The sequence below is a fragment of the Schistocerca cancellata genome, chromosome 6 (genome assembly GCF_023864275.1).
Source record: "Schistocerca cancellata isolate TAMUIC-IGC-003103 chromosome 6, iqSchCanc2.1, whole genome shotgun sequence".
NCBI classification, from domain to species: Eukaryota; Metazoa; Arthropoda; class Insecta; order Orthoptera; family Acrididae; genus Schistocerca; species Schistocerca cancellata.
Genome location: NC_064631.1, coordinates 310,502,181 through 310,516,615, shown reverse-complemented (window position 1 = coordinate 310,516,615; position 14,435 = coordinate 310,502,181). Strand labels below are relative to the sequence as shown.

The window sequence follows — 14,435 nt, the reverse complement described above, 5'->3', positions numbered from 1 at the left end:
CGTCTCCTACCTTCCAAACTTTACAGAAGCTCTCCTGCGAACCTGCAGAACTAGCACTCCTGAAAGAAAGGGTATTGCGGAGACATGGCTTAGCCACAGCCTGGGGGATGTTTCCAGAATGAGATTTTCACTCTGCAGCGGAGTGTGCGCTGATATGAAACTTCCTGGCAGATTAAAACTGTGTGCCCGACCGAGACCCGAACTCGGGACCTTTGCCTTTCGCGGGCAAGTGCTCTACCAACTGAGCTACCGAAGCACGACTCACGTCCGGTAGTCACAGCTCTACTTCTGCCAGTACCTCGTCTCCTACCTTCCAAACTTTACAGAAGCTCTCCTGCGAACCTGCAGAACTAGCACTCCTGAAAGAAAGGGTATTGCGGAGACATGGCTTAGCCACAGTCTGGGGGATGTTTCCAGAATGAGATTTTCACTCTGCAGCGGAGTGTGCGCTGATATGAAACTTCCTGGCAGATTAAAACTGTGTGCCCGACCGAGACCCGAACTCGGGACCTTTGCCTTTCGCGGGCAAGTGCTCTACCAACTGAGCTACCGAAGCACGACTCACGTCCGGTAGTCACAGCTCTACTTCTGCCAGTACCTCGTCTCCTACCTTCCAAACTTTACAGAAGCTCTCCGGCGAACCTGCAGAACTAGCACTCCTGAAAGAAAGGGTATTGCGGAGACATGGCTTAGCCACAGCCTGGGGGATGTTTCCAGAATGAGATTTTCACTCTGCAGCGGAGTGTGCGCTGATATGAAACTTCCTGGCAGATTAAAACTGTGTGCCCGACCGAGACCCGAACTCGGGACCTTTGCCTTTCGCGGGCAAGTGCTCTACCAACTGAGCTACCGAAGCACGACTCACGTCCGGTAGTCACAGCTCTACTTCTGCCAGTACCTCGTCTCCTACCTTCCAAACTTTACAGAAGCTCTCCTGCGAACCTGCAGAACTAGCACTCCTGAAAGAAAGGGTATTGCGGAGACATGGCTTAGCCACAGCCTGGGGGATGTTTCCAGAATGAGATTTTCACTCTGCAGCGGAGTGTGCGCTGATATGAAACTTCCTGGCAGATTAAAACTGTGTGCCCGACCGAGACTCGAACTCGGGACCTTTGCCTTTCGCGGGCAAGTGCTCTACCAACTGAGCTACCGAAGCACGACTCACGTCCGGTAGTCACAGCTCTACTTCTGCCAGTACCTCGTCTCCTACCTTCCAAACTTTACAGAAGCTCTCCTGCGAACCTGCAGAACTAGCACTCCTGAAAGAAAGGGTATTGCGGAGACATGGCTTAGCCACAGCCTGGGGGATGTTTCCAGAATGAGATTTTCACTCTGCAGCGGAGTGTGCGCTGATATGAAACTTCCTGGCAGATTAAAACTGTGTGCCCGACCGAGACCCGAACTCGGGACCTTTGCCTTTCGCGGGCAAGTGCTCTACCATCTGAGCTACCGAAGCACGACTCACGTCCGGTAGTCACAGCTCTACTTCTGCCAGTACCTCGTCTCCTACCTTCCAAACTTTACAGAAGCTCTCCTGCGAACCTGCAGAACTAGCACTCCTGAAAGAAAGGGTATTGCGGAGACATGGCTTAGCCACAGCCTGGGGGATGTTTCCAGAATGAGATTTTCACTCTGCAGCGGAGTGTGCGCTGATATGAAACTTCCTGGCAGATTAAAACTGTGTGCCCGACCGAGACCCGAACTCGGGACCTTTGCCTTTTGCGGGCAAGTGCTCTACCAACTGAGCTACCGAAGCACGACTCACGTCCGGTAGTCACAGCTCTACTTCTGCCAGTACCTCGTCTCCTACCTTCCAAACTTTACAGAAGCTCTCCTGCGAACCTTGCAGAACTAGCACTCCTGAAAGAAAGGATATTGCGGAGACATGGCTTAGCCACAGCCTGGGGGATGTTTCCAGAATGAGATTTTCACTCTGCAGCGGAGTGTGCGCTGATATGAAACTTCCTGGCAGATTAAAACTGTGTGCCCGACCGAGACTCGAACTCGGGACCTTTGCCTTTCGCGGGCAAGTGCTCTACCAACTGAGCTACCGAAGCACGACTCACGTCCGGTAGTCACAGCTCTACTTCTGCCAGTACCTCGTCTCCTACCTTCCAAACTTTACAGAAGCTCTCCTGCGAACCTGCAGAACTAGCACTCCTGAAAGAAAGGGTATTGCGGAGACATGGCTTAGCCACAGCCTGGGGGATGTTTCCAGAATGAGATTTTCACTCTGCAGCGGAGTGTGCGCTGATATGAAACTTCCTGGCAGATTAAAACTGTGTGCCCGACCGAGACCCGAACTCGGGACCTTTGCCTTTCGCGGGCAAGTGCTCTACCATCTGAGCTACCGAAGCACGACTCACGTCCGGTAGTCACAGCTCTACTTCTGCCAGTACCTCGTCTCCTACCTTCCAAACTTTACAGAAGCTCTCCTGCGAACCTGCAGAACTAGCACTCCTGAAAGAAAGGGTATTGCGGAGACATGGCTTAGCCACAGCCTGGGGGATGTTTCCAGAATGAGATTTTCACTCTGCAGCGGAGTGTGCGCTGATATGAAACTTCCTGGCAGATTAAAACTGTTTGCCCGACCGAGACCCGAACTCGGGACCTTTGCCTTTCGCGGGCAAGTGCTCTACCAACTGAGCTACCGAAGCACGACTCACGTCCGGTAGTCACAGCTCTACTTCTGCCAGTACCTCGTCTCCTACCTTCCAAACTTTACAGAAGCTCTCCTGCGAACCTGCAGAACTAGCACTCCTGAAAGAAAGGGTATTGCGGAGACATGGCTTAGCCACAGCCTGGGGGATGTTTCCAGAATGAGATTTTCACTCTGCAGCGGAGTGTGCGCTGATATGAAACTTCCTGGCAGATTAAAACTGTGTGCCCGACCGAGACTCGAACTCGGCACCTTTGCCTTTCGCGGGCAAGTGCTCTACCAACTGAGCTACCGAAGCACGACTCACGTCCGGTAGTCACAGCTCTACTTCTGCCAGTACCTCGTCTCCTACCTTCCAAACTTTACAGAAGCTCTCCTGCGAACCTGCAGAACTAGCACTCCTGAAAGAAAGGGTATTGCGGAGACATGGCTTAGCCACAGCCTGGGGGATGTTTCCAGAATGAGATTTTCACTCTGCAGCGGAGTGTGCGCTGATATGAAACTTCCTGGCAGATTAAAACTGTGTGCCCGACCGAGACCCGAGCTCGGGACCTTTGCCTTTCGCGGGCAAGTGCTCTACCATCTGAGCTACCGAAGCACGACTCACGTCCGGTAGTCACAGCTCTACTTCTGCCAGTACCTCGTCTCCTACCTTCCAAACTTTACAGAAGCTCTCCTGCGAACCTGCAGAACTAGCACTCCTGAAAGAAAGGGTATTGCGGAGACATGGCTTAGCCACAGCCTGGGGGATGTTTCCAGAATGAGATTTTCACTCTGCAGCGGAGTGTGCGCTGATATGAAACTTCCTGGCAGATTAAAACTGTGTGCCCGACCGAGACCCGAACTCGGGACCTTTGCCTTTCGCGGGCAAGTGCTCTACCAACTGAGCTACCGAAGCACGACTCACGTCCGGTAGTCACAGCTCTACTTCTGCCAGTACCTCGTCTCCTACCTTCCAAACTTTACAGAAGCTCTCCTGCGAACCTGCAGAACTAGCACTCCTGAAAGAAAGGGTATTGCGGAGACATGGCTTAGCCACAGCCTGGGGGATGTTTCCAGAATGAGATTTTCACTCTGCAGCGGAGTGTGCGCTGATATGAAACTTCCTGGCAGATTAAAACTGTGTGCCCGACCGAGACCCGAACTCGGGACCTTTGCCTTTCGCGGGCAAGTGCTCTACCAACTGAGCTACCGAAGCACGACTCACGTCCGGTAGTCACAGCTCTACTTCTGCCAGTACCTCGTCTCCTACCTTCCAAACTTTACAGAAGCTCTCCTGCAAACCTGCAGAACTAGCACTCCTGAAAGAAAGGGTATTGCGGAGACATGGCTTAGCCACAGCCTGGGGGATGTTTCCAGAATGAGATTTTCACTCTGCAGCGGAGTGTGCGCTGATATGAAACTTCCTGGCAGATTAAAACTGTGTGCCCGACCGAGACTCGAACTCGGGACCTTTGCCTTTCGCGGGCAAGTGCTCTACCAACTGAGCTACCGAAGCACGACTCACGTCCGGTAGTCACAGCTCTACTTCTGCCAGTACCTCGTCTCCTACCTTCCAAACTTTACAGAAGCTCTCCTGCGAACCTGCAGAACTAGCACTCCTGAAAGAAAGGGTATTGCGGAGACATGGCTTAGCCACAGCCTGGGGGATGTTTCCAGAATGAGATTTTCACTCTGCAGCGGAGTGTGCGCTGATATGAAACTTCCTGGCAGATTAAAACTGTTTGCCCGACCGAGACCCGAACTCGGGACCTTTGCCTTTCGCGGGCAAGTGCTCTACCAACTGAGCTACCGAAGCACGACTCACGTCCGGTAGTCACAGCTCTACTTCTGCCAGTACCTCGTCTCCTACCTTCCAAACTTTACAGAAGCTCTCCTGCGAACCTGCAGAACTAGCACTCCTGAAAGAAAGGGTATTGCGGAGACATGGCTTAGCCACAGCCTGGGGGATGTTTCCAGAATGAGATTTTCACTCTGCAGCGGAGTGTGCGCTGATATGAAACTTCCTGGCAGATTAAAACTGTGTGCCCGACCGAGACTCGAACTCGGCACCTTTGCCTTTCGCGGGCAAGTGCTCTACCAACTGAGCTACCGAAGCACGACTCACGTCCGGTAGTCACAGCTCTACTTCTGCCAGTACCTCGTCTCCTACCTTCCAAACTTTACAGAAGCTCTCCTGCGAACCTGCAGAACTAGCACTCCTGAAAGAAAGGGTATTGCGGAGACATGGCTTAGCCACAGCCTGGGGGATGTTTCCAGAATGAGATTTTCACTCTGCAGCGGAGTGTGCGCTGATATGAAACTTCCTGGCAGATTAAAACTGTGTGCCCGACCGAGACCCGAACTCGGGACCTTTGCCTTTCGCGGGCAAGTGCTCTACCATCTGAGCTACCGAAGCACGACTCACGTCCGGTAGTCACAGCTCTACTTCTGCCAGTACCTCGTCTCCTACCTTCCAAACTTTACAGAAGCTCTCCTGCGAACCTGCAGAACTAGCACTCCTGAAAGAAAGGGTATTGCGGAGACATGGCTTAGCCACAGCCTGGGGGATGTTTCCAGAATGAGATTTTCACTCTGCAGCGGAGTGTGCGCTGATATGAAACTTCCTGGCAGATTAAAACTGTGTGCCCGACCGAGACCCGAACTCGGGACCTTTGCCTTTCGCGGGCAAGTGCTCTACCAACTGAGCTACCGAAGCACGACTCACGTCCGGTAGTCACAGCTCTACTTCTGCCAGTACCTCGTCTCCTACCTTCCAAACTTTACAGAAGCTCTCCTGCGAACCTGCAGAACTAGCACTCCTGAAAGAAAGGGTATTGCGGAGACATGGCTTAGCCACAGCCTGGGGGATGTTTCCAGAATGAGATTTTCACTCTGCAGCGGAGTGTGCGCTGATATGAAACTTCCTGGCAGATTAAAACTGTGTGCCCGACCGAGACTCGAACTCGGGACCTTTGCCTTTCGCGGGCAAGTGCTCTACAAACTGAGCTACCGAAGCACGACTCACGTCCGGTAGTCACAGCTCTACTTCTGCCAGTACCTCGTCTCCTACCTTCCAAACTTTACAGAAGCTCTCCTGCGAACCTGCAGAACTAGCACTCCTGAAAGAAAGGGTATTGCGGAGACATGGCTTAGCCACAGCCTGGGGGATGTTTCCAGAATGAGATTTTCACTCTGCAGCGGAGTGTGCGCTGATATGAAACTTCCTGGCAGATTAAAACTGTGTGCCCGACCGAGACTCGAACTCGGGACCTTTGCCTTTCGCGGGCAAGTGCTCTACCAACTGAGCTACCGAAGCACGACTCACGTCCGGTAGTCACAGCTCTACTTCTGCCAGTACCTCGTCTCCTACCTTCCAAACTTTACAGAAGCTCTCCTGCGAACCTGCAGAACTAGCACTCCTGAAAGAAAGGGTATTGCGGAGACATGGCTTAGCCACAGCCTGGGGGATGTTTCCAGAATGAGATTTTCACTCTGCAGCGGAGTGTGCGCTGATATGAAACTTCCTGGCAGATTAAAACTGTGTGCCCGACCGAGACCCGAGCTCGGGACCTTTGCCTTTCGCAGGCAAGTGCTCTACCATCTGAGCTACCGAAGCACGACTCACGTCCGGTAGTCACAGCTCTACTTCTGCCAGTACCTCGTCTCCTACCTTCCAAACTTTACAGAAGCTCTCCTGCGAACCTGCAGAACTAGCACTCCTGAAAGAAAGGGTATTGCGGAGACATGGCTTAGCCACAGCCTGGGGGATGTTTCCAGAATGAGATTTTCACTCTGCAGCGGAGTGTGCGCTGATATGAAACTTCCTGGCAGATTAAAACTGTGTGCCCGACCGAGACCCGAACTCGGGACCTTTGCCTTTCGCGGGCAAGTGCTCTACCATCTGAGCTACCGAAGCACGACTCACGTCCGGTAGTCACAGCTCTACTTCTGCCAGTACCTCGTCTCCTACCTTCCAAACTTTACAGAAGCTCTCCTGCGAACCAGGTTCGCAGGAGAGCTTCTGTAAAGTTTGGAAGGTAGGAGACGAGGTACTGGCAGAAGTAAAGCTGTGACTACCGGACGTGAGTCGTGCTTCGGTAGCTCAGTTGGTAGAGCACTTGCCCGCGAAAGGCAAAGGTCCCGAGTTCGAGTCTCGGTCGGGCACACAGTTTTAATCTGCCAGGAAGTTTCAGCCTACAATACTTAGTACAGAAGAATAGCAAAGAAAGTTGAGGATGTACTCGCTGGTCGTTAGGAAAGCCAATGGTACCAAAGAGGCCATTCTGACGTTGCGGTTGCTAACTGCGACAAGACTAAAGATAAAGCAAGACATGTTCGTAGGGTTTTTCGAACTGGAAAAAGCTTTCAACACTGTAAATTGGTGCAAGATGTTCGAAATTCCTACAAAGAAGGGGTTAGCTATAGCGAAAGACGGGTAATACACAATACGTGCAAGAGGCAAGGGGGAACAATAAGAGTAGAAGACCAAAAACGAAGCGCTTGCATTAACAATGGTGCAAGAGCGGGATGTAGTTTTTCGCCCCTACTCTTCAATCTAAACGTCCAAGAATCAATGACAGAAATAAAAGAAAGGTTCGAGAATGGAATAAAAATATGAGATGAAAGGATATGAATGATGAGAGTCGATGTTGACGTTACTATACTCAGTGAATGTGAATAATAATTACAGGATTTACTGGATGGAATGAAAAGTCTAATGACTACAGTGTACTAATTGAGAGTAAATCGAAGAAAGGCGAAAGTATTGAGAACCATCAGAAATGAGAACAGTGAGAAACTTAACACCAGGCTTGGTGATCACGAAGCAGATGGTGTTAAGGAATTCTACTGCTTAGACAGCAAAATAATCCATCACTGACAGAGCAAATAGGACATAAAAAGCAGACTAAAGGTGGTAAACGAGCATTCCTGTCTAAGAGAAGTCTACTAGTATCAAGCACAGGCCTTAGTCTGAGGAAGAAGTGTCTGAGAATGTACGTTTGGAGCACAGCACTATATGGTGGTGAAACATGCACTATGGGAAAATCGGAAAAGAAGAGAATCGACGCATTTGAGGTGTGGTGCTACAGAAAAATGTTGAAAGTTATGTGAACTAATAAGATAAAGAATGAGGAGGTTCTGTGGAGAATCGACGAGGAAGGGAATATATGGAAAACATTCACAAGAAAAAGGAACAGCATGATAGGACATTTCCCCTTAAGATATGACGGAATAACTTCCATGGTACTAGAGAGAGCTACAGAGGATAAAAGCTGCAGAGGGATGCAGAGACTGGGATACATCCAGAAAATAACTAAAAAAGCAGGTAGCATGTGCTACTCTGGGATGAAAATGTTGTCACAGTACATGAATCGTGTGCGGGCTGCATCAGCCTGTCAGGAGACTGGTGATTCAAACATATAAAATTATAAGTCTACATTTTCTCCGACATCAATCCCTTAAATTAACTATCAGTCTCAGAAAGAGAGGACGTAATTGTCGATGGTGGTATTTCACTTCTTATCCAATTTAATTGGAAAGTCCATGATTGTCATTGTCGTAAAACAAGACTGCAAATCGTCCGATCTTAGTTGGCGCGTGCTTGAATACGAACGGAGAGACAGTGAAGCTGTTTGTGAGCGGTGTATTAGACTCTAATTTGGGCTTAGCATTTGGCTAGCGAATTTAGTCCTAAGTTCTCATTAACAGTTTTGTTACACAGTTGGTTGATTTTTTCTGTGCATCCGTATATCAGTGTGTGTAGCTGTGCATTTTTTTTTCATTCGTCAGTCTTCTGACTTGTTTGTTGCGGCACACAAAAATTACTCGCCTGTACCAACCTTTTCATCTCAGAGCAGCAATTGCAGCCTACGTCCACAGTCATATGCTGGATTTATTCCAGTCTCTGTCTTTCTCTACAATTTTTACCCTCTGCAGTGTCCTCTAGGACCACAGAAGTATTTCCTTATGTCTTAAAAGATGTCCCACCATTCTGTTCCTTATTTATATTCGTGTTTCCCATGTAATGCTTCCCTCGCCGATTCTGCGGAGAACCTCCTCATTCCTTGCATTTCCAGTCCACCAAATTTTCAACATTCGTCACTTCTCAAAGGCTTCGCTTCTCTTCTTTTCCGACTTTCCCACCATGGGTAGCGATTTGGTTCTAATATCATTATTCAGAAAAAAGTTATAGTTGCGAATGAAAAGGAATCTGTCTTAACTGATTCTGATACGCAAGCTGCGTGCATTTTATGAGATTATGATCGCCATTACAGTTCAGAATGACAGTGTTCCACATAGAAGCACATAAAAATCAAGGTAGCATTTCATATCTCAGAACTTTGCCGAGAATAACACCGGATTTGTAGATGATATGAGTCTTTTAATCCACTGAGCTCGAATGCGATAGGTCAAACATAAAACAGTCACCTGGTGTTTCTGACGTTACGTCTCGTTCCCTTTTTCAACCCTGAGAACTGACATAGTTCAAGTGTTTCTTAGCTTCTTGGAGCGTTTGTTAACGGTAAGTTCACTGGAGGAGGGCGAAACAGGCGTTCATATACCTACATGGAAAAGGACCTTGGTATTGACTCCCATACTTTTGGATGAACATAAACCGACTTCTGATTCCACGACCCGGTACTTGTCGACCACTGACAATATTCCCTGCACATGACGATTGAAAGTTTCTTTGACCTTGAGCAACTCTAGAAATGAGTTCCACATTCAGCTAAACAGCACTTCAACGACAAAATTTGCACCGACCGCTTTGGCCGAGCGGTTCTAGGAACTTCAGTCCGGAACCGCGCTGCTGCTACGTCGCAGGTTCGAATCCTGCCTTGCGCATGGATGTGTATGATGTCCTTAGGTTAGTTAGGTTTAAGTAGTTCTAAGTCTAGGGGACTGATGACCTCAGATAGTAAGTCCCATAGCGCTTAGAGCCATTTGAACCTTTTTCGTCTTGTCCTTCTTCTTCTTGAATTAGTTACATTTATCTGCTTAGTGCTGCCTTTGGGGAGAAAATTCTTGACGGTTATAGCCACCCTGCGAACTTGAAAAGTCATGAGGAACATTCTGTTATGTGTAATCTTTCCAAAAACTTCCTCAAAGCCACATATATTCTATTGAAAGGAATCCACTCTGTTATACTGATGTCAGATTAAACATAACATGCACTTTAGAATTCCTCATCAGATGGATAAAAAAAGTGGGACTTCCCTAAGGTCAACAAAAGCGCATAATAATACTGGGTTTTACAAAATACGGGGCATTACAAAATATTCAGTGAAGTTAATCATACCAATCAGCATTAGGTTTTCATCTGCCACCGCAATGCACTCGTTTAGCAGATGAAATAGACATCAGGATAAAAATGAGCTACACACTGACATAAACACAGTACACCTTAAAATTACATTCACATTGAGACAAAAGCATACATACAACTAAACTGATACTAGTCAATATACACAGAATCATCGTCAAACACAGTTTTGGAATATAGGGGAAATCCGTAAGCACAATAGCAACCATTCACAACTATTTCAATCACTCACAGACTTACAAATATTAAAGTCTTATAAATACACTACGCAGACTTAACAGATTCTCCCCCCCCCCTCAGACACATACTCAATTGTACACATTAACTAAACACAATATCGAAATCATCAGACAGGATGGGTACCACATACGAGTAATAAGTGAGGTAAGCAACAAAATGAAAGAGCAAATTAAAGAGGCACAAACCACGGATAAATTACTGCCACAACAAAGAGCCAGGAACAACAACAAGTAACAGTCACAGAGAACACATGTAACAGGAACACATTTCAACAAACACTGCGTTGCAACTGTTAGCATACAGAAACATGAACGACATCATGGTGGGGAACACTCTGAAGAAACAAAGGCTACAGAGTATGATGTCACACGAACAACACAGTTCAGAAAAAAACTCAACACAAACAACACATCTACAGCCTCATCCAGCAAAGCTAGACTCTGTTAATTAACTTGACGTTTATGCCAGTCTGTTGAAATAGGTCAACAGTAAAGAATTTTTAGACAAGGTATTGTAAGTACCTCAAAATGAAATTGATAATGATCTGAAGGCTGGTTCCCTCTCTCTCTCTCTCTCTCTCTCTCTCTCTCTCTCTCACACACACACACACACACACACACACACACACACACACACACATTTCTTCCGTTTACTTTGCAGATGATACGCTGTCAAGGCACGAAAAGCCGTATTAGCAAGCCGAACTGAGCAAGTCCACTTGCAGCTGAACAATCAAAACAAAATTAAAACTGGACACAGTATAGTATTTAAGGCCACAACATAGGAAAACATATATGAATTTATTAATGGGGCTGCAGAAGGTTCCATATAGGTGTCGAAAACGAATGAATAAATAGACAAAAGGAACACATTGTGTTCTACAGTAAATGTACAAAAAAGTAAACAAAATTACAAAATGATTACCCGATTTTACAAGACTATTATCTCTTACATGAATGAAGATAGAAACTTGAGGTATATTTTAACCTCATATCGAAACTAAAAACTCATTCTTTAACGTTTAGTTTTTGTGGCATTCAACAGCCAGTAAGTAATTCGAAAAACGCATTTTAACCATCACTTGTTTTCAATTGAACCTTCTCATCTATCGACCTCGGTCGTGGACTATCTTCACACAATAGCTAACAGAAGGACAAAATAGAACAAGTAACGGACACGAAAAAATATAAAATGCAAAATTCATAATAGGTGCATAGGCATAATCTGTTCATGAATTTTTACATGGTGAAGTCGTAAGAATAAACTGTACATAAACACTTACGAGGCAAAAGCAGATCAGGTGAATACATAAATCATTTTCTTTTCTGACTGATAGAAAATCCAAATCGTCATAACAGGTAGAAGAAAAGGACACCACATGTTCCATCAAAGCCAAATAGAGATTTTTTCAAAGTAACAATAGTTAACGTAATGACGTACAAAAAGATAAGGATTTAAGAGGTAAGAGCTGTGCAGTGTACACTCTGTAAGTCAAGGACCATATTAAAACAGTCTGTCGACATGTATCAAAGTTCACATCTACACTCCTGGAAATTGAAATAAGAACACCGTGAATTCATTGTCCCAGGAAGGGGAAACTTTATTGACACATTCCTAGGGTCAGATACATCACATGATCACACTGACAGAACCACAGGCACATAGACACAGGCAACAGAGCATGCACAATGTCGGCACTAGTACAGTGTATATCCACCTTTCGCAGCAATGCAGGCTGCTATTCTCCCATGGAGACGATCGTAGAGATGCTGGATGTAGTCCTGTGGAACGGCTTGCCATGCCATTTCCACCTGGCGCCTCAGTTGGACCAGCGTTCGTGCTGGACGTGCAGACCGCGTGAGACGACGCTTCATCCAGTCCCAAACATGCTCAATGGGGGACAGATCCGGAGATCTTGCTGGACAGGGTAGTTGACTTACACCTTCTAGAGCACGTTGGGAGGCACAGGATACATGCGGACGTGCATTGTCCTGTTGGAACAGCAAGTTACCTTGCAGGTCGAGGAATGGTAGTACGATGGGTTCGATGACGGTTTGGATATACCGTGCACTATTCAGTGTCCCCTCGATGATCACCAGTGGTGTACGGCCAGTGTAGGAGATCGCTCCCCACACCATGATGCCGGGTGTTGGCCCTGTGTGCCTCGGTCGTATGCAGTCCTGATTGTGGCGCTCACCTGCACGGCGCCAAACACGCATACGACCATCATTGGCACCAAGGCAGAAGCGACTGTCATCGCTGAAGACGACACGTCTCCATTCGTCCCTCCATTCACGCCTGTCGCGACACCACTGGAGGCGGGCTGCACGATGTTGGGGCGTGAGCGGAAGACGGCCTAACGGTGTGCGGGACCGTAGCCCAGCTTCATGGAGACGGTTGCGAATGGTCCTCGCCGATACCCCAGGAGCAACAGTGTCCCTAATTTGCTGGGAAGTGGCGGTGCGGTCCCCTACGGCACTGCGTAGGATCCTACGGTCTTGGCGTGCATCCGTGCGTCGCTGCGGTCCGGTCCCAGGTCGACGGGCACGTGCACCTTCCGCCGACCACTAGCGACAACATCGATGTACTGTGGAGACCTCACGCCCCACGTGTTGAGCAATTCGGCGGTACGTCCACCCGGCCTCCCGCATGCCCACTATACGCCCTCGCTCAAAGTCCGTCAACTGCACATACGGTTCACGTCCACGCTGTCGCGGCATGCTACCAGTGTTAAAGACTGCGATGGAGCTCCGTATGCCACGGCAAACTGGCTGACACTGACGACGGCGGTGCGCAAATGCTGCGCAGCTAGCGCCATTCGACGGCCAACACCGCGGTTCCTGGTGTGTCCGCTGTGCCGCGCGTGTGATCATTGCTTGTACAGCCCTCTCGCAGTGTCCGTAGCAAGTATGGTGGGTCTGACACACCGGTGTCAATGTGTTCTTTTTTCCATTTCCAGGAGTGTATAATGAGCTGTCAACTGATAAGAGGTATGTTGAATGTCTTTGGCAGCCAACTTAGTCATTATAAGACACAAGCAAAAGTGAACGTGACGTCACATTTTAGAGACCGTCTTATATTTCACTTCCTACTTTGTTGGCGTTTCATGTCGAGTAATGTATCTTCCAGAAATATTCACTGTCAACTGTTCCTAGATATGAACTTTGACCACATGTCCACATATGGTTTTGATATGGTCCTTGGCTACACTGTACAACTCTTACCTTTTTCGCTTTACATCTTTTTATACATTAGGTTAACTGTTGTTACGTTGACCATGCTTATACTAGACGTTTGTGGAACTTGTGATGTTCTTTTCGTATATCTATTATGACAGTTTAGGGTTTCTGTCAGCAAGAAAAGAAATTGATTTATGTATTCAGCCGATCTGTTTTTGCCTCGTGCGTATACATGATCAGATTACGCCTGTGTACCTTTTACGAGGTCTGTATCTGTTCCATTTTGTACTGTTGGTAGATATCCTGTGAAGATGGTCCACGACCGAAACCGATAGATGTTAAGGTTCAAACTAAAATAGCTGATGGGTGAAATGCGTTTTAGTGAGCCTTTGTTTGCCCGTTGTACGTTGGCGGACCATGGAGTGCCTGTCTCACTCGCTCGTTCATTACCCAAAGTGCATCGAGTCGACTTGGCGTTAACACGGAAATAAATTGCGTTTTGCACTCTCCGTTTCAAACAATGCGTAATTCAGCTGTACCTGTACAGTTCGACATAAGTACAGCACTGCCCCTCCTGATACAAACGTATTAAACCACTAAGCAATGGTACCGTTAGTTTCAAGGTTGGCTCTTACGTATGGTCGCTTGATCTTACGGTATGGGGACGCCGTCTATGTAGCTCCTCTTCCAAAAATAATTGACCTTCAACACCTTATGCAAGTGGAAGCGAAGGCTGAAAAGCTGCAAACTGTATGTTCGTAAGAGTATAGGACAATTTTCAAAAATTTCGAATGTTCTCCATGGGATCGATGGAGTTAAATTCAACACTTGTGAAATATGAATCAAAAGCTTACCCCTAACGTAATTGTAAAGAGTATTACAAAGCTGCATGTACGTGCATACCCTTGCAAAGCGAGTGGTTCTCCTGCTGACGATACTTTTGTTGTCTGACCTCTTGACAGTGAGAATTAGAACGACTTGTTTGAGAACCTGAATTCAATCCACCCGAATATTAGTTTCACGATTTGGTGGAGGGAGGAAGGAACGGCTA

The 14,435-nt window shown here is 47.5% G+C and overlaps 1 protein-coding gene across 1 annotated transcript in view; it reads left to right on the top strand.

The window, feature by feature from the left end:
* The window catches only part of LOC126088306 (uncharacterized), a 323,218-nt gene that overhangs the window by 84,403 nt on the left and 224,380 nt on the right, over nt 1-14,435 (top strand). The window lies entirely within an intron of this gene.